This window comes from Paramormyrops kingsleyae, chromosome 3 (assembly GCF_048594095.1).
Source record: "Paramormyrops kingsleyae isolate MSU_618 chromosome 3, PKINGS_0.4, whole genome shotgun sequence".
Classification (NCBI taxonomy): domain Eukaryota; kingdom Metazoa; phylum Chordata; class Actinopteri; order Osteoglossiformes; family Mormyridae; genus Paramormyrops; species Paramormyrops kingsleyae.
In genome coordinates, this window is record NC_132799.1 from 42,055,557 (window position 1) to 42,075,204 (window position 19,648).

Below are 19,648 nucleotides of genomic sequence, written 5' to 3' on the forward strand. Positions count from 1 at the left end.
ATTTATGACAAACGATAAGAATAATATGGAGCATATTAATGGTCTACATAAAGTTAACATCAGTAAGGGTTAACTTGGAATGAAAGCACAAACTATGTAAAATTCCCAGAAATACATGGGTCGTTAGTGTACCAAGTAAGCTACTGATGTTAACAATGTGTCAGTATGACTTAATTCATTCTTTAATATTGGCGCAAAGCTTAACATGAGTTATGTCGAAATAACGAGATAAAATCTCATAATGACTTATGTCGAAATAATGAGATATTATGTTATTTCGACATAATATCTCGTTATAACGACATGTCAAAATAACGACTTATTGTCTCCAAAAAAAAATCATCAAATGCGGTTCAGGGCTTCCGTACATAGTAAATGGGGATGGAATATTATCAGAGGTGGGTAGAGTACCCAAAATCTGTACTCAAGTAAAAGTAAAAGTACTTACGGAAATATTTACTCAAGTAAGAGTAAAAGTAACAATCCCAATAGTTACTTGAGTAAGAGTAAAAAAGTATCCGATGGAAAAACTACTCAAGTAGCTAGTAACTAGTTACGTCTGATCTGATTGATATGAAGCGAAAACCTTGAATTTCAAACTATTTGGAAAGCTTCCACACACCTCACCTTGAAAGTCTCTTTGTTTTGTTTATATAAAACATAGGCTGAAGTAAAGTATCCTATCTCAGTCCTATGATGGGCACATTAACATCACATAAACTGTCATTTGCAATAAAATTTCAAACACACCCAGATGTTTTTCTGTCCACAGTTTCAAAAGCCAAGGTTGACCTGCTGGTTTTGTTCCAAAGTGTACTGCATTTAGCAAAAGCTGACCGTGATAGTCTCTTATACGTATCACTTCCAGCTTCTGCTGCTGAAGCATCAACAGTAGCAACAAGATTAAGTAAATGGCAGGCACATTTTTGATGTCTGGGAAGTTAGTAGTCCAGGCCACAGTCCTCATCTAAAATACCAAAAAGGTCTTGGTACTCCACCTCCGATTCACTTTCGCCAGATTCATCCTCAAGTATGTAGTCTCCCTCCTCCTGTGCATCCTGAGCATCATCTTCTTTCTCCTCCCCATATATTCGAAAGGCCTTCAGGAAGTTTGAGCCACTATCTGTAGTTGTCCTAGTAATCTTTCCTCTGATTTTGTACTCTTCGTGTATTTCCTCTAAAGCAGCAGCAATTACATCGAATGTGTGTGATCCTGTCATCCGTCTGCAAGACAAAGCTGCTGAACATCTCTCTAAAGATGTACTGTCTATCCAGTGGCAGGTGACCCCCAAGTAACTGCGCTGCCTGGCTGACCAGCAGTCTGCAGTTGTAGCAACGTAATCAGCATGGTTTAATTTTTGGATAAGTGCACTCTTCATGTTTTCAAATGTATCCTGCACTTTGAGATGCAGTGTTTTCCTTGTCATGACTGTACACTGAGGTTGCAAGGTTTCTATAATTTTCCTAAATGACGATAGTTCTATAATAGAAAATGGCTGGCTTCCTTCACAGACAAAACTGATCAGCAGCTTGTCAATCACTGCCTGTGTTACCTTCGTTGCAGGGCTGGAAAAGGCACTAATGATCTTTGGATTCTTTTTTGAATTAGGTTCATATGCATATATATATATATATATATATATATATACACATACAGATTAGGTTACATTTGGTTTAATTATACATTAAAACTTGAATCATCAATAAATTGGTAATTATGTATCTATGGGCACTTTGGACAAATAGCAGTAAGTAAAAATAATATATGAGTATAAGTATGTCAATTTTAAAATATATATATATATATATATGAATTATTATGTATATGTTTTGTGATTAATGGTGTCAATGAATAATATGCTGGGCTAAGCAACTCTTCCTTTTAAAAGCAGTCTCCTTTAAAAACATTTATTTACTTTATTCTTACATTTTAAGTACATGCATTCATTAGATAGGAATAAATTAAAATGCAATGATGTTCTGCACTTAACGTTAGGTGAAGTGTCACAAATAAAACCTTTAGTGAAGTGTACGAATTTGTGTATAACGTCACAGTATGCACTTCAATTTATTTAGATTTTTGGAAAATGGATATGAAAACATGCAGACGTTTAGAATGAACGTTTTTTACGAACATGTGTTGTTTGTAAGGTTCACAAGATATTTGTCATTGCTTGCACAAGCGCGCATATGAGGAAAAACATTCGGACAGTGTGTGAAATATGGTACTATAAGGTCAAAGTGCCCATAGTTACCAAATTACCATTAATAGGGTTCAAATAGGCATCATATTGACACTTACCGGTACGTTTTTTCAGGTTGGAGCTGGAATTTTTGTACGCAGCGATGTCGCTTTTTTTTGGTGCACACTGCAGCCTGCATCGCATTATGAAACTGTTCTTTCTCACATCTTGAAGTGAAAAAATAGAGTTGATTTGAGGCCACGGGTGATCTGCCCCCGATAGCTCACACACGTCATACTCTGCTTCAGCCATCATCTTTCTAAACGCGCGCTGAACTTAATCGGGAGATGCGTAGCAGACTCTCGTGAAGCAGCCTCTCCAACGTCTCGCGAGACTTCAGATCAAGTCACGTAAACAAATTATTATTTTATATATCTAATATTTATTACAATTTTGTCAGTAACGGAGGAACGCCATCAAATGTAGCGAAGTAAAAGTAAAGTTTTTTCACTAAAAATGTACTTGAGTAAAAGTAAAAGTACCTATCTTTAAATATACTCTAAAAGTACTAGTTACCCCAAAAATTTACTCAAGTAAATGTAACGAAGTAAATGTAATTCGTTACTACCCACCTCTGAATATTATTTATTCATTTATTCACTATTTCTGTGCAGCTTACATTAAGGTAAATATAGCCAGTCAAAGTCATAGTCCCCCCCCATCCCAAAAAAAAAAAAAGTTAAAACTTCGCTTGTTCGCTTAAATTTCCCTCAATATTGATCCCAGACACGCCCAATTTCAGTTTGGTTAAGTACTCATGTGACAAATCAGCATTTTTGACAATGAGGTCCGAAAGTGTGGATGATTTGAAATGGAATGACCCCTCTTCTGACTCAATATTTTTAAAGCATCAGGAGAAGGGGTTACAGCACAAAGTGTACTGTACTGTTACGTTTTCCATGACAGTGTCACGCACGTACAGGCAGTGTCTCGTGACTACGCCGGCACTGTCACGGGACAGCGCAGACCTGTACTGTTACGTCTGGCATGCACGTATTGGCAGTGTCTCGTAGTGCAGTCTGACTTGGCGGATTATCCCGTTGCAGCACGTTGAGTGCCACTGAAGGTATAAACAAACCAATATTCAATCATTAGCAATTTAAGTGTCAGTGGGAGTTCTCTTAATCATCACTTTGTTGTATTTATTAGGCTATATTAATGGAAACATAATACGTGGGAAGATGTGAACGTGATTCCTACTGTTACTTAATGACAAAACAAAGAAGTTATGGCAATAAAATGGTATTGTTTTTCATCCAAAGACGCTACCCCTAGTGGTACATGCCAGTTACTTCAGATTGTCACGCTGCAGGGGAAATACGATGGCTGGAAGTGCGCTCATAATCCAACGCTTTGTATAAGCGTATTTTTCACAACACTGTAAGCATTACACTGCTGATAGAATGTGAATGCAATATCTACCATTCATTAATAAAAAACAATTGAAAACCTGATGTGTAACGAATGCTATCATAGCTATTCCAAAGACGCTACCCCTAGTGGTACATATGCCAGTTACTTCAGGTTGTCACGCTACGGGGGAAATACGATGTCTGGAAGCGCACTCATAATCCATCGCTTTGTATAAGCGTATTTTTCACAACGCTGTAAGCATTACACTGCTCTACCATTCATTGATTAAAAAAACGATTGAAAACCTGATGTGTAACGAATGCTATCATAGCTATTCCAAAGACGCTACCCCTAGTGGCACAGTGTTTTCTTAGCTTCTAACAAGCATCACTAGCATGTGTCAAAGCTATTGTGTCAAGCTAGTACAGCAAATTTTACTGTGGCTGTCAGTCTAGGGACAGATGTGTACACACACACACACACACAATGACTTACTTGCCGTTATGTATTACTCTGTCAAATGATGTTGTAATGTATTAATGTTACAACACATCCATGTCAAGCGCCTTGTGACGACTGTTGTGAAAGACGCCATATAAAATTGAATTGAAATTCATATGCATATTGCCATATTGTTTATGTTATACTGCATTATATTTGCCAACTGGACGACCCATTTCTTAAAACAACATGACAATCTGAAGTAACTGGCATGTGCCATTAGGGGTAGCGTCTTTGGAATAGCTATGATAGCATTCGTTACACATCAGGTTTTCAATCGTTTTTTTTAATCAATGAATGGTAGAGCAGTGTAATGCTTACAGCGTTGTGAAAAATACGCTTATACAAAGCGTTGGATTATGAGTGCGCTTCCAGACATCGTATTTCCCCCGTAGAGTGACAATCTGAAGTAACTGGCATGTGCCACTAGGGGTAGCGTCTTTGGAATAGCTATGATAGCATTCGTTACACATCAGGTTTTCAATCGTTTTTTTAAACAATGAATGGTAGAGCAGTGTAATGCTTACAGCGTTGTGAAAAATACGCTTATACAAAGCGTTGGATTATGAGTGCGCTTCCAGACATCGTATTTCCCCCGTAGCGTGACAATCTGAAGTAACTGGCATGTACCATTAGGGGTAGCGTCTTTGGATGAAAAACAATAGCATTTCATTGCCATAACTTCTTTGTTTTGTCATTAAGTAACAGTAGGAATCACGTTCACATCTTCCCACGTGTTATGTTTCCATTAATATAGCCTAATAAATACGACAAAGTGATGATTAAGAACAGAACTCCCACTGACACTTAAATTGCTAATGATTGAATATTGGTTTGTTTTGGACGAATATACCTTCAGTGTCAACTGTGCTGCAACGGGACAATCCGCCAAGTCAGACTGCACTACGAGACACTGCCAATACGTGCATGCCAGACGTAACAGTACAGTGCAGCGCTGTCCCGTGACAGTGCAGCGCTGTCCCGTGACAGTGCCGCGCTGTCCCGTGACAGTGCAGCGCTGTCCCGTGACAGTGCCGGCGTAGTCACGAGACACTGCCTTTAGGTGCATGACACTGTCATGGAAAACGTAACAGTACAGTACATTTTGAGCTGTAACCGCTGCTGAGCATCAGGCAGTTCTGCATTTGCTCCAGCCTGAAGAAAATGTAGTCATAATCAGTATTGAAAAGTTGGGCTGAGGAGGTGAAGGGCTGCATGTTCAGGAGTCACGACTAGCAATTTTACCGTGCATTGCGCCGTATTAATTTTTTTTTTAAACTTATGTGGCACCTTCAGCAAGCGAGACTTAATAATTGATGATAATAATAATAATAATTAATGTAGAGTATGCTTGACTTTGTTCCGAATGAATCTACTTTTTCAACTTGAGGAAAAGTAGGTTTGTGTTGCATGTTCATAATCACCAAGAGCTACTTCATTCTGCATGCTCATGTAATGCAAGCATGTCTTCAAGCACAATGTGCACCTTAATAAAGACCCCAACGACCCCTCCATACTATGGCCAAAACATTTTCCCTTTCTTCATGTATTACCCCTGTAAGGTGCCAGGAGCATGTGAATGATTAGTGGGTACATACCCTTTCCGTTTTCAGTGCCACTAATGTTGTAGTGTTTTCGCTTTTGCTGGCGTGTTTCCTAATTTACTGTCGTGTTTTCATTTTTGCAGTTGTGTTTTCATAAATGCTGGTGTGTTTCTGCTTTTGCTGGCGTGTTTTCGAATTTGCTGGTGTGTTTTTGAATTTGCTGGTGTGTTTTCGCTTTTGCTGGTGTGTTTTTGCTTTTGCTGGTGTTTTCATATTTGCTGTTGTGTTATTGAATTTGCTGTTGTGTTTTCGCTTTTGCTGGCGTGTTTTTTAATTTGTTGGTGTGTTTTGCCCTTCAGGGCTTTCGTAGTCAAGTACACATATTGAGATACACCACTGGTCTCTGCAGTGCGTAGGGTAGCAGGCATTTCATGAAACATGTTCCTGAACATGTGACCTGGCAAAGCTGAACTCACCCTTGTTTAACCAATATGGATAAGCAAATGCTGACATATTAGGGGCATGTCAGTATATACATGTGCCTTTATTCATACATTGTGAGGAAGACTCCTCTCTGTTATTAGATTGAGTTACCACGAAATGTCGTGTCCCAGGGGTGGCCTGTGACAACATGATAAATGTTGTCACTAGCAGCGTGTCTAAGAATACTGTCTTGCGCTACAGCTCGTTAAGCTCATAAATTTACCAGTTAACCTCTTTGTAAAGGAACCCCATTATTGCCTGTTCTGTGTATCCCACTGTTCAGTGACAGTTTTGGGTGCTGGTCTGTCTGTTTGAATGCTGGTATATATGGATTTCTGGGCTAGTTAGTTACTGTAGGGTGCACAGTGGTGTAGTGCTGGGATGATACATCATTGTAATCAATTATGTAAATATGTCTCTTAATGTTATCACAAACTTTGAAGGGAGCAAGATGGTGGTGCTTAATAATGGCGATCCTTTATATAAAAGACCATGGACATCAAAACTCTGGGAATTTTAAGGAAAAAAGCAAACAATATGGTAGTGGTGCACCAATGTGGGAATTTTGTTTAATAATAAATATTTTTTAATTTAATATTGTCAATTTCAATAACTGGCTAAACTCTAAGATTCTTGCTGAGCTGGGAGAGGGCATTGCCAGCACAGGTTAACTAACAGAATAACATTAGGCCCAGCATCATTTTTTATTCTGTGGAAAATGAAAGATCGATCTGCAGGCTGGATTGAATAATAAATTACAAACATATTGCTGGCCTGTACTTTAAGCAAAGAATGAGCCAAAGAAATCCCTTGTCCTTCACTACGCAAAATGGCTGATCATCCAATGCAATCATTTTCATTTTTTTTAGAATTTTGGTCTTTAGCTCTGGTGCAGCTAACTTTAAATATTCATGACATTTAAATATTGGCTGGTATCTTGATTTTTAATTAATATAGACCAATGTTTATACAGTAAGCTGTGTTCAGATATTACTTAAACTGACTTAAAATATTGGGCTGCTAAACAGAGCTTATATGCATGTTTTAAACAATAATCGTCAGATTAATCAATACAAAATAATCATTAGGTGCAGCCCTACTGGTGTATGTGTACCTCCTTTTGTTGTGTAGACCTATTTACTAGGGCTGGCAGATTTTAGGTTGTGATGTTGCACGGAATCCCAGAATTCAGAGCTAAAATCGAAACATTGTTAGAATCTCATGGGGATGCAGGTGTTACCTGGCTTAAATCTGTTTTTAAAATTGCCATATGGAGGCTTATGTAAGATTAAAAAATATCGTAATTTGCAATATTTGTTTTATTTCATTGAAAGTGTTTCCCTTAAAATCTTTATTAGAGCTGCAGTGTTTGATTAGAATTTTTTTTATCCCTACTCATAATATGGTAGCTTCTCTTTTCTTATTGCCATCTGTTCATCATGCCTTTTTGAAAACATTGAAATTTAGCTTGTACTTGTTTATTCATTTCTAATAAAAATACAATCGTTACATCACAAGTTAAGCTGAAGCATTAAACAAATATTAAAATATCAATCGTAATAAGTTGTATCATTTGAGTCGCTATAAAAATGAGAGAAAATGAATATATTACACTAATGAATTCATGACCATGACCAATATGCTCTCCTTTGTGTTAAATCTACATTAATTTGGGGATTCATTGTTTAAATATTTGATAGGTTTTAATGTTAAGTGTGATTATTCATGACTAATCAGATAACTGTGAGAATAAATAGTTGCAACACTGATTTATTTTTCTTTTTCAGCCATTCTGTTGTAGATTTGCTGGTGTGCTTGGGATCATTGTCCTGTTGCATGACCCAGTTTGGCCAAGTTTTAGCTGTTGAACAGATGGCCTTCCATTTGACTCTACAATACTTTGGTATAAAGAGGAGTTTGTGGTGCCCAGGTCCAGTGGCTGCAAAACAAGCCCAAATCATCACCCCTCGAACACCATCCTTGACAATTGGTATGAGGTGTTTCTGCTGATATGTTTGTTTGGTTTTCGCCAAATGTGGTGCTATGCATTGTGGCCAAACATTTCCACGTTGGTTTCTTTTTTTGTGCAAAGGACATTGTTATAAGTAGGGCTGGGCAATATCATATCGATATTATATCTCCCATGCGCAATAATCACCAGGGCTTCAGATGACAGACAAAGTATTTGGTCATGCGCCAGCTTTTCGGTGAAATACGGACATTTATTTAGGCCCACAATTTAAGCAGTTTAGTAGTATGGCTAAAATATTAATGAGGCTTTGTATGACGTCCAAAAGTCATTATTAGTATAAATACGGCATATCCTTTTGTTTCATAAATGTGTCAGACTTTGAACTGCAAAAAGTACCAGCACACCGCCGACGTCTTTTTACATCCTCAAGATCTCCTCTTTTAAAAGATATTGTGGCTCTTCTTCACCGCGACTTCAGTGCATATTGCACTGAGGTATACCAAACCGCAGTATACCAAAACAGTATTATGTGGGGTGCTCCGCTAATCGAATTTAAGAAACAAAGCGTTTTATACAGATTACTATCTTTTGGGTATCACGAGACGCATCTCATTAATATTTTAGCCATACAACTATTCCTCTTACCAAATTATGGGTGTAAATTAATGTCCGTATTTCACCGAAAAGCTGGCGTCCGGCCAAATGCTTCGTCTGTCATCTGAAGCCCTGGTGATTATTGCGATTGCGCGATATAATATCGATATGATATCGCCCAGCCCTAGTTACAAGTCTTGTAGTTTGTTTAGATGCAACTTTGGAAACCTAAGCCATGCTGCGATGTTCATTTTAGAGAGAAATTTTAGAGAGGCTTTCTGGTGGCAACCCTTCCAAACAAGCCATACTTGTTCAGTCTTTTTCTAGTTGTATTGTCATGAACTTTAACATTTAACATGCGAACTGAGGCCTGTAGAATCTGAGATGTAGCTCTTGGGTTTTTTGCAGTTTCTCTGAGCATGGAATTGTGTTAACGCACACCTGAACTCGAGTGAGTCAGTGGCATCCCATGTAGGGTAAAACCATTGGTTACCACCATGTGTTCCAGGCCTGAACTTCTGCCAAAACTTATGCTTTTATAGAGGTGGCCACACTTGCTGATGACCAATTAATCGTGCATTAGATTAGCAGCACCTGGCTTCTACTTACCCTCTTAATTCCTATGGAAGCAGTAAGGGTGACCTTAATTTTTCACACACTTCTGCATTTTTACTTTGTTTTTATTAAATAATGACACATACAAATTTTGAAATAAGCTTTTTTTTCCAAACCTGAGTCATATGTCATGTGTTATTGTTCATTTGAGGTATTTACCTCATTTTAAGACCTGCTAAGGACCAAATGATTTTTTTCATTATGTCCCGATACGTAAAAACTTTAGGATTGAAAGAGGGTGAACTTTGTTCTTCACATGACTGTACATATTTTGGAAAGGAAATGATCACATGGAGCAGTTAAAGGTGCTTGTCCAAACAGTTGTATGGTGCATGTGTAGTCGATTCTTGAAAACTGAAGGTGTAAAAATATTTTGATAGTTAATTTCATATTTATGCATCCATCCATCTTCTTTCTGCAGATCCAACTTGGTTGGGGGCCTGGGGGATGTCAGTCCATCGCAGGACACAACATTCATGTGTTATGTTAAAATGTGCATACATAACTTCTGATTTCAGCAGTGTTTTCCCTCTTCAATATGTTGAATTAATCAGTGCCAAGACACACGTACAGGGGCAGACACACGCAAACACTCAATGGGTTCCAGCTGCACCAAATGGCCAGTGTTCTCATGTCTGCACTGTCTTTCTGTTTTTATAGCTTAGTGCCAAAAGCCACACAGATTAAGAGCTTCAGTCCAGACTGCCACAGTATCCTCCACCCTCCACTCCTGTTTCTGGAGCCTTGGGCACCTGCCCTTGGGCTCTCCATGTTAGCAGCCCTCTTTTACCAGTTTATTCAGACCTAGAACATATGGCGGTAACCAATGACTTCAGCCTACATGGGATGCCACTGACCCACTCAAATTACATCCCCAAGGGGAATGGAATGGTTCTGTGCCACTTAGATTCTGAAAGAGGTGCAGCTGAGCCCATCAGCATGCCGGTTTAACAGTACCAGGGAACACTGGGTCAATAATTACACAACCCCCAGTGTCTTTTTCTACTGGCAGCCCCCTTTCATAGCATATCCTCCCCACAGAGATGTCAGACAGGTGAAGACCCCCAAGTCCAGCACCCCTGCTAGCAGATGTTGCTCCACCCAGGCCCCATGATCTACCACCTAACCTCAGGATGTTTATGTGCAATAATGAGATTTTTTTCAAGCCCGAGTCATTCGAGTCATAAATCACTAGTATTAGTGATGTTTATCATAATTTCATTCAGTTTATCACTTGGTTTATCTGGTATCAAGTGTCATGTTTGGGTGAAACAAACTGTAGTTCAACTTATTTATACATCTGGAGTCTTTGGCCTAATTTTGATCTAATTTTCGTGTGGCATAGACCTTTAGCAGACAAAAAATAGCTTGCTGATTACCAGCAGTTTGGGTGTTTTTTGGATTGTCACAGCTTCCTGGTCTTAGAGGAATGTCATACGAGGAAAGGTTATTTGAGCTAAATCTGTTCAGCCTCAAGCAAAGGAGACTGAGGGGGGACATGATCTCCAGGTCTATAAGATTCTAACATGTTTGGATGCTGTTCAACCGAATAGTTACTTTAGCATTAGTTCAAATACAAGAACTCGTGGCCATAGGTGGAAATTAGCGGGAGAACATTTCAAACTGGATTTAAGGAAGCACTTCTTTACACAGCGTGTAGTCAGAGTATGGAATAGTCTTCCTGATAACGTAGTGCAAGCTGAATCCTTGGGTTCCTTTAAATCAGAGCTAGATAAGATTTTAACAACTCTGAGCTATTAGTCAAGTTCTCCCCAAGCGAGCTCGATGGGCCTAATGACCTCCTCTCGTTTGTACAGTATAGTTCTTATGTTCTTATTTACTGTGAAATTACTACCATCTAGTGGATATTCTGAGGTATTGCTCTGCTAACAGCTGCAACACCAGTGGTAGTTTATTTGAGTCCTGCAGATTTGGGTATTTTGAATAATGTTTAGAATGAAAATGGCCCATTCTCCTGCTAGTGTTACAGATTTTCACCTGTAGGAACCAGGTATCAGTGATATAACCTTTTGACAGGTTTTACTGGCATGATTCTGCACCCAGAAGTGCCTTTAATTTTGTGATTTCTGATTGTTAACCTTGTGGGTGGGGTGACAGAAAAACAGTAGGGATTTATGCATAACATTAGCTTCAATGAGTCTGTTTTAATATACATTTTTAGTTTTATGTGATGTTAAAGAACTTTTCTAGCTATCTGTGAAATGACTTTAGAAACATCAGTTGGCTTAACGGTGCAACATAAAATAGAAAAAAACATTTAAATGAATGTGGAAGTCTGCAAAATTCCTTGATTGATTTTGGTAGTGTGATAATTTAGCCAAAATACTGCCTAGGGCAGGGGTACCCAATCTTATCCGTAAAGGGCCGGTGTGTATGCGGGTTTTTGCTGCAACTCCCTAATTGGATTACTAATTAGAGGACTGATTGTCTGAAAGAATCTTCACACCTGGGTTTGAACAGCTGACCTACAAGTTATCCCAAAAACCTGCATACACACCGGCCCATTGCAGATAAGATTGGGTACCCCTGGCCTAGGGTAATTCTTTCTTCGTGTCTTCGGGATGTACTCCTGGTCACCTCTAGGAGGAGTCAGATGCCAATTCACAGCATGGGTTCACCACATTTACCTGAAAGGGACCTGCATTGTATTTAGGAAAATGGGTAGTTTGTTTGCTTCGGCTCCCTTTGGTCTTTTGCTAGAATCAGACAAAATTCACATAAGTAAAGAAAGATTAAAACCAAAGTTAGCCGAAAAGTTTCTGAAAGAGGTTTCCAAATGGGTTTAGATGTTGTCTATGATTATTTTAACAGCTAGTGTAAAGGTGGAGATTTGATGGTTCTTTGAGATTAACGTGATTGCAAGCAGTGATGTAATCCATGTGATACCATGGTAACTAGCATATAGGATGTGAGAGCTGGAAAATGAAATTCCTCCACTCTACTTTCCTAACCACCATTATACCCTAGCCAACCCGAGAAAAAAAAAAAACCCACTATGATTTCTAATTGCTAATTACCAAGCTGGGCTGTCAGACCTCATGTTTCAAATACATACCTGTTTGCAGCTCATCAATGTTCGTCTCAAGGAAACATGCTGAGAATGTGCCTGAAGCATTGGGCTTGCGCTTCAAAGCTGACTGCCCTGAGTGTCCGTGGAGCCTCCATCGGCTGTGTGGTCCAGGCAGGCTCCTGATGTTGGCACGCCTCGCAGACTGTCAATGACCTTGGCCATTCCTCCTGGACTGCCTCTTTGCCCAGTCCTCCAGATTTTGGTACTTAATGCTTTCCCCCCTTTTCCGGCCCCCTCCATATTCAGTGATGGAGGTGAGGGGTCACTGGTGGACCAGGTCTGCAAGATTCCGCTAGACTCAACTCTCTTTTGCATAGCGAAGCGCAGCTTGTTGCAAGGTGTGTTCGTTAACAGAATCTCTGTTTTACTTCTCTGAGGGGTGGGGGGTGAAGATGGAGGCAACTCCCACAGCCTCGCTGCAGACCTGCGGTCACATATGCAGCTTATAGGCCCAGTTAATTATGGACTTAATATGGACAGTCCCCCAGTCTCCTGGCAGCGATGGGGCCAGACCATGCTCTGGTGGTCCCTGATTCCCACTTATATAAGGCTCATACTTCTGCTATTGCTGTCGTCATCCCTACAGGAAGAAATTCTTGAGGTGGTAATCTCAGATAGCTGCTTCATTAGTGCCTCCTACAGGCCTGACAAGTATTTCCCAGTTGCATTTGAGGAATGGACCCACCCTGGGAGGGCTGTATCTGAGGAACGGATCATAAGAATATAAGAACATAAGAACTATACAAATGAGAGGAGGCCATTTGGCCCATCGAGCTCGCTTGGGGAGAACTTAACTAATAGCTCAGAGTTGTTAAAATCTTATCTAGCTCTGATTTAAAGGAACCCAAGGATTCAGCTTGCACTACGTTATTAGGAAGACTATTCCATACTCTGACTACACGCTGTGTAAAGAAGTGCTTCCTTAAATCCAGTTTGAAATGTTCTTCCGCTAATTTCCACCTATGGCTACGAGTTCTTGTATTTGAACTAATGCTGAAGTAACTATTCGGTTGAACAGCATCCAAACCTGTTAGAATCTTATAGACCTGGATCATGTCCCCCCTCAGTCTCCTTTGCTTGAGGCTGAACAGATTTAGCTCAAATAACCTTTCCTCGTATGACATTCCTCTAAGACCAGGAATCATTCTTGTGGCCCTACGCTGCACCTTTTCTAAGGCCGCTATGTCTTTTTTAAGATATGGTGACCAAACCTGCACACAATATTCTAGGTGAGGTCTCACCAAGGAATTGTATAATCTTAGCATTACCTCCCTTGACTTAAACTCCACACACCTGGAGATATACCCCAACATCCTATTGGCCTTTTTATTGCTTCCCCGCACTGGCGAGAATGAGACATGGAAGCATCAACATACACACCAAGGTCTTTCTCATAATCAGCTACCTTTATTTCAGTAGGTCCCATAAAATACCTGTACTTTATATTTCTGCTCCCTACATGGAGTACCTTACATTTGTCTATGTTAAATTTCATCTGCCAGGTGTCAGCCCAGTCACTAATTAAATTAAGATCCCGCTGTAGCTGCTGAGCCGCTAGTTCAGTATATGCTACACCACCCACCTTGGTGTCATCTGCAAATTTCACCAGTTTACTGTATATATTGGTGTCTATATCATTTATGTAAATTAGGAACAAAAGTGGTCCTAAAATTGAACCCTGCGGTACCCCACTATGAACGCAGGCCCACTGTGACATTGAGCCTCTTATAACTACTCGCTGCTTCCTATCCGTTAACCAGTTATCAATCCAGGTCGCTACAGTTCCTAAAATACCTGTCGCTTTGAGTTTAAGTGAGAGCCTCTTGTGGGGAACAACATCAAAAGCCTTTTGGAAATCTAAGTAGATGACATCATAGGCCTTCTTATCATCAACTTCCTGAGTAGCTTCCTCAAAAAACTCCAACAGATTTGTTAAACAGGATCTACCTCTCCTAAATCCATGCTGGCTATCCCTCAAAATGTTATTTGAGTCCAGGTAATCTACCATTTTCTCTTTGATTATAGCCTCCATAACTTTACCAGTTATACAAGTTAGACTGATTGGCCTATAGTTTGACAAATTACTTCTATCCCCTTTTTTGAAAATGGGCGTTATGTTGGCATGCTTCCAATCAGAAGGTACCACACCTTCAGATAAGGATTTTTGAAACAGTAATGTTAAGGGTCGGCAAATAATATCCCTCATCTCTTTTAACACTTTAGGTAAGATGCCATCAGGGCCCTGTGATTTATTTATTTTGAGCTTAGCTAGGCTTTGCAAAACATCAGCTTCAGTTATATATATATTAGTTATAGACGATGTTGGATTAGTAATAAGAACTGATAAGTTACTAGTGTCCTCAACAGTGAATACCCGTGCAAAACTATCATTGAACTCATTTACTATATCAATGTCGTTTTCAATTATAAGACCCTTACTATCCTGCAGATTAGTAATTTCAGCTTTTAGAGCATCTGGGAGGGCTGTATCTGAGGAATGGACCCACCTAGGAGGGCTGTATCTGAGGTTGTTGAGGGCAGGGAATTATAATAAATTGGTCCTGAAAACAGGTATAGGGACTCCTTTTAAAATCGGGAAATAATCTTGATAATGAGGGTAATGGGCCATTTATGGCAGGATAAAAATAGGTATTTACCTGCTGGCTGGAAGGCCCAATTTCCTCCATATGTAGCCTGTTCAGCAGTGAGCTTGTGTGAGACTCATGAAAATCAGCAACCTGTAGAATTTTTCCCGAATTACCCGTAGTACCCAGACTGACAAGAAGAAGGCAGTAATCTCACAGTAATCTCACAGTTATGCATTTCTGGTACAAAGTTTCACCATGCCATATCTCTTAATATGGACAGACTAGTGCTAGTGTTCTATCCTTTGTTTGAGGCTGAAGTAAAGACTTCTGGAACATTCTGTCAGGTCAGTTGGGGCTGTTTCCACCATATGGCATGGTTTGTCATCTTTGGGGCTGACCATGCTGGGCAGCTCTCGTAATAGCAGCCAAGACATTGGATTGAGGCCGTATCAGAGATACACTTCTGTGAAAGGACAGTGGTTTTTCAGGCTCAGCTGAAGATAAGGATGATGCTGGAGCCCATGACAGGAAAAGAATCAGTTTTTTGTTTCTTTTTTTTACTTTTAATACTGCAGAGAGATTGACTTCCTCATAGGTCCTCTCCCAACAAGATTCTTGCAGAGCTGGAGGGACATGCAGTGTTTTATTGGAAGGGCGAAGCAGAAGGACACACTCACTCAAAACCCTGATGAAGGGGAAGATGATGCTCTTTATGTCCGAAGCTCACTCGTTTGCCTCTTTGTCTCTGTCCTGCCCTTGCAGGTAACTGAACCCTGCAGTCAAGCCAAGATCTGTCTGTGTGATTAGAATCACATCGGCCATGAACGGCTGATTAGACAGGAAGCAGCAGAAAGGAGCGTCTATATCCGAGGGTCATGTATCAGGAGTGCCAATTATTTACCAGTTGTTCTTGGAGAATAACAATCAGATTTCTGTGGCACACTGTGAGGCTTGTTGTGAATGGAGCTGTACTGGGTACCCATCCATTTAACAGTGGACCCAGTGAGAGGGTGCAGAAACTGGGAGCTGGTGGACGGTGGTTATTGGGGGTAACCTAAACAAGCTTGCTGTCCTTTGGGACGGAGGCCCTGTTACCCTGGAGACTTGTGGTTTGTGTGGGTTAATCGTTGCTAATGCTGCTCAGGCATCTTCAGTGCTGTCACCTCGGTGACCAGTGGCCAGAGGAGGTGGTGTGTTCTGCTCAAGGCCAGCCAGTTGATGTAAACGTGCAATTAATTTGACATTGTACATAAAAAAGACAAATGTGACAAATCAGGATACATTATGAGTATGTGGAAACATGTACCAATAAACATATATACTGTATACATTATGAGTAAAAGTTGCTGCAATTGCCCACATAAGCCTGTCAAAACAGTATCCAAAGATTACATACAAAGGGAGCCAGGAGAGAAAGTCTGACATCTATAGTGTATATAGTATTGTGTGTTGCCTAGTAACATGAAAAGTGCAGCAATTTCTAATCAGCAGAATGAAGAAGCCAGCTAGTGTACTGAAAGAACTAATGCAAATAGTCTTATGTGAATACTTCAAACAAAGGTTTTGATTGGCCATGGAAGGCACTTAATTTTGAAGCTAAAATTAATTTAGTCCAGTGGTTTAGTTTTAAAATTTGTCTTATGGGATTTGTCTTGCCTGCAGCAGATCTCTACATTTTTTTTTAAATATTGTGCCTAATTGTATTATTTATTTCGCATTATGAAACATATAATCAATAATAAATGTACTTCATAAATGCATGGAGAGTGATAAAAAAAAAACTCTTGTATGTTTTTTGGAAGAGTCACTGCATGTGCACTGAAAGCCAATGGTTTGTGACTGGGGGCTGATGAGTGCCCCCATATTTTAGCTCCCATGACTAAATCGGGGATCTCAGTGAATTGGGGCAAGTGTTGATCTTTGGGGGGCATTTCACAGGAGCCTCTCTTACAGTTCTCCTGGAATTGTGGTTATCTGTAAGGATACTTAAGTGATGAAAAGACATCCTCCTCCAACATTAAAGTAATGCATCAGGTTGAAATGTAAAGCAAAACAAAGAAGCGAATCCGTATGTACTGACTGCAAATGTCAATGTAAGACGTAAAAAAGCAGTGGGACAAAGAATGAACCACTGGGTGGAGAGCATTATATTGAGTGATCACATCTGCCCTGTGGTGAAGCGTTTCTGACTGGAATCTTCCGGAATCATCATGATGCCACGGGGAAGGACCTGAAGTGGTTACTGAATGGAGACGGAAAGCAGTACAAACCATATGCCCAATCTATCAGCATATCCTCTCACACCAGAGTGTTTTGCACCCGCATTAGAAAACCAAATTATGGTGTATTCTAGTAGGGGTCATATAATTGTGTATTATGGTGGTTCAACACTTTAGACAATTGCTTGCTTTTTTCATATTTATATGAGTGTAATTGTAATGTAATGGAGTACAAGCACCTCCACAGATACTTTTTTGGGTCAGTGTCTATAAATAAACCAGAGCAAAAACATCCAGACTTTCCATTTTCTCAATTTCTTTTCTTCTGCTTCCATATCATCTTTGAAATATGTTTGCAAGTTCAAATAGGGTTGTTTTATTGGTTTTCCTGTGTTTTTAGCCCTTCTTATAGTAATTAAGATTAATCTATTTCCATTGGGAAGGCCTCAACTTGAAGTGGTACAATGCAAGGCCTGAAAGAGGCAGGGGCCAGGAGGATGGTTCTTGTTTAATATGGGCTGTTTGGGCCATGTTCTGGCTGAGCTATTTTGATGTGTTTGCTTGTCAGCTATTGTTTGTTAGTATCCTGCTTTGGACTAAAAAAAAAAGTGAAAGTTTTTCCATGCCTCTGGCCATGGTTACCCTTTACCCATGGCTCAGTTTATATGCAGACATCATAAAAAAGACAGCAGTTTTGACAAGACCCAGATTTGTGACTTTTTTATTTCCTTGTATGTTTTTCTTGCTAAAATCTACATTTATTTACTCTAAATGTGCACAAAACAGGAAAGAGAAGCTAAAATAAGCCGCCAGTCTTTAAGATATTACCTTTAAATGCCTCTGTTCGTTTTTCCTACTGCTCATCGACTGCCAGCTTATTGTTACAAACCCCAGTCTAGGGTTGGGGCCTAACAGAGTGGAAGGGAAAGGGGAAAGGGAACTGGGGAAACACGGGGTGTGGTGCAGAAGGGAACACACGTGCACAAAGGGATATATTTTTATAGATTTTACTGATTTTATTAAGACGCGACAAACACAGAGTAACAAACATGTGGCCTGTACTACGAAGGGGGTTTAACCAAGTCAGACTTAACCCCGAGGTAATTTGCAAACGCGAGGTTGACAAAATCATATTGACTCCATCGGGGCTAATCAGTACTACGACGGCAGTTAAGAAGTTGATTTGTTAAATCGGTGTTAACTGCATTGGAATTTGTGCGCGTTCACATATATGGAGCACGTTCGGCAACGCAAGGCACCGTTCGACTCATAGAGCGATCTCCATATGTTTCACGGAGGAAGACGGCATGCTAATTATGCAGGATTATGAGAAGTTTAAATCGACGATGTAAAGTAAGTCCAATACCACTGCAGCCAACAACAGCAGGCTTGTTGGTAACGTATTGACGACGGAGAAAATGCATACGTACATTTTCACGGTCATAAAACGTGGTCTAAAATATCTCATGATGAAATGAAATGTTTTCTGAAAAGAACTGAAATACTGTTAATAATTACAGAGGCTAACAGATGTAACACAATTCAGAAGTCACCTATTATATGCTGCTAAGTAATATAATGCTCCCTGAAGTTCAATTACTGTAATGTTACTCATAATGAAACCTAATGTTAACAATAACATCCGATTTCAAATGCAATAGTAGTGGAAAGCGTACGTGGCAGCAAGTCAAGATGAAATTATATAAAAACATCATGTCAAGTGCATGGTAGGGCTATGTATTTATATTTCTAGTCATTATGAAAGATTTGTTGTTTTGTTATGTTTTACAGCTAATAATAAAAAGGTGTCTGTTCATATGACACTTAATAGAAGGTGAGCCACTGTTTAACAAACAATTAAATGATTTACAACAGGACAAAACAGAAGCATATGTGCAGTGAGAAAATGACTAGGAACCTGTCACCGCGGTTAAGTTAGCCTTATATTCGATATTCAGTCTTCTGGCTTTAATATCTTTATGAAAGTAAGGTGGGCGTTTTTAATGACAGAATTGTGATGTCCAGTACACAGACATCGATGCACACCGATTATTTTTCCGCTTCAAAACATTTTGTGATTTGTGCCAAATCATGTTAATAGCTACTATAATAGGTCCTTTCAGCTGTAATGACATGGTGGTTTAGTATTTTGGGCTCATGGCGACTGTTGCACACCCCTTTGTTTCCCAGATTGCTTTACATACGAATTTTTAATTAATTTTTGAATGTTCGAATGTATCCGTATACTGTGCAGTCGACAATACATGAATGGGTTAATAACTTTAAAACTAGACAAGACAGGCACATCTAGTGAAGTGTGCTTTGATCAGTGGACAACAGGGAAAAATGCACACCCCTTGGGTTTTCAGAATAAATTTCTCTGTAACAGTTATTAATTAATACATTGTATGCATATTATTAACAGAGAGAGCCCCTCACGATTCG

The 19,648-nt window shown here is 39.6% G+C and overlaps 1 protein-coding gene across 3 annotated transcripts in view; it reads left to right on the top strand.

Moving 5' to 3' along the window:
• The window catches only part of tspan9a (tetraspanin 9a), a 159,520-nt gene that overhangs the window by 25,553 nt on the left and 114,319 nt on the right, over window positions 1–19,648 (top strand). Inside the window, exon 1 of one of the 3 annotated variants that reach the window (XM_072710318.1) lies at window positions 5,280–5,300. The exons of the other annotated variants lie outside the window; for them this stretch is intronic. The gene's annotated coding sequence lies outside the window, so the exon portion shown is untranslated. Of the gene's footprint in view, window positions 1–5,279; window positions 5,301–19,648 lie in introns of those variants that run through there. 3 annotated transcript variants of the gene reach the window in all.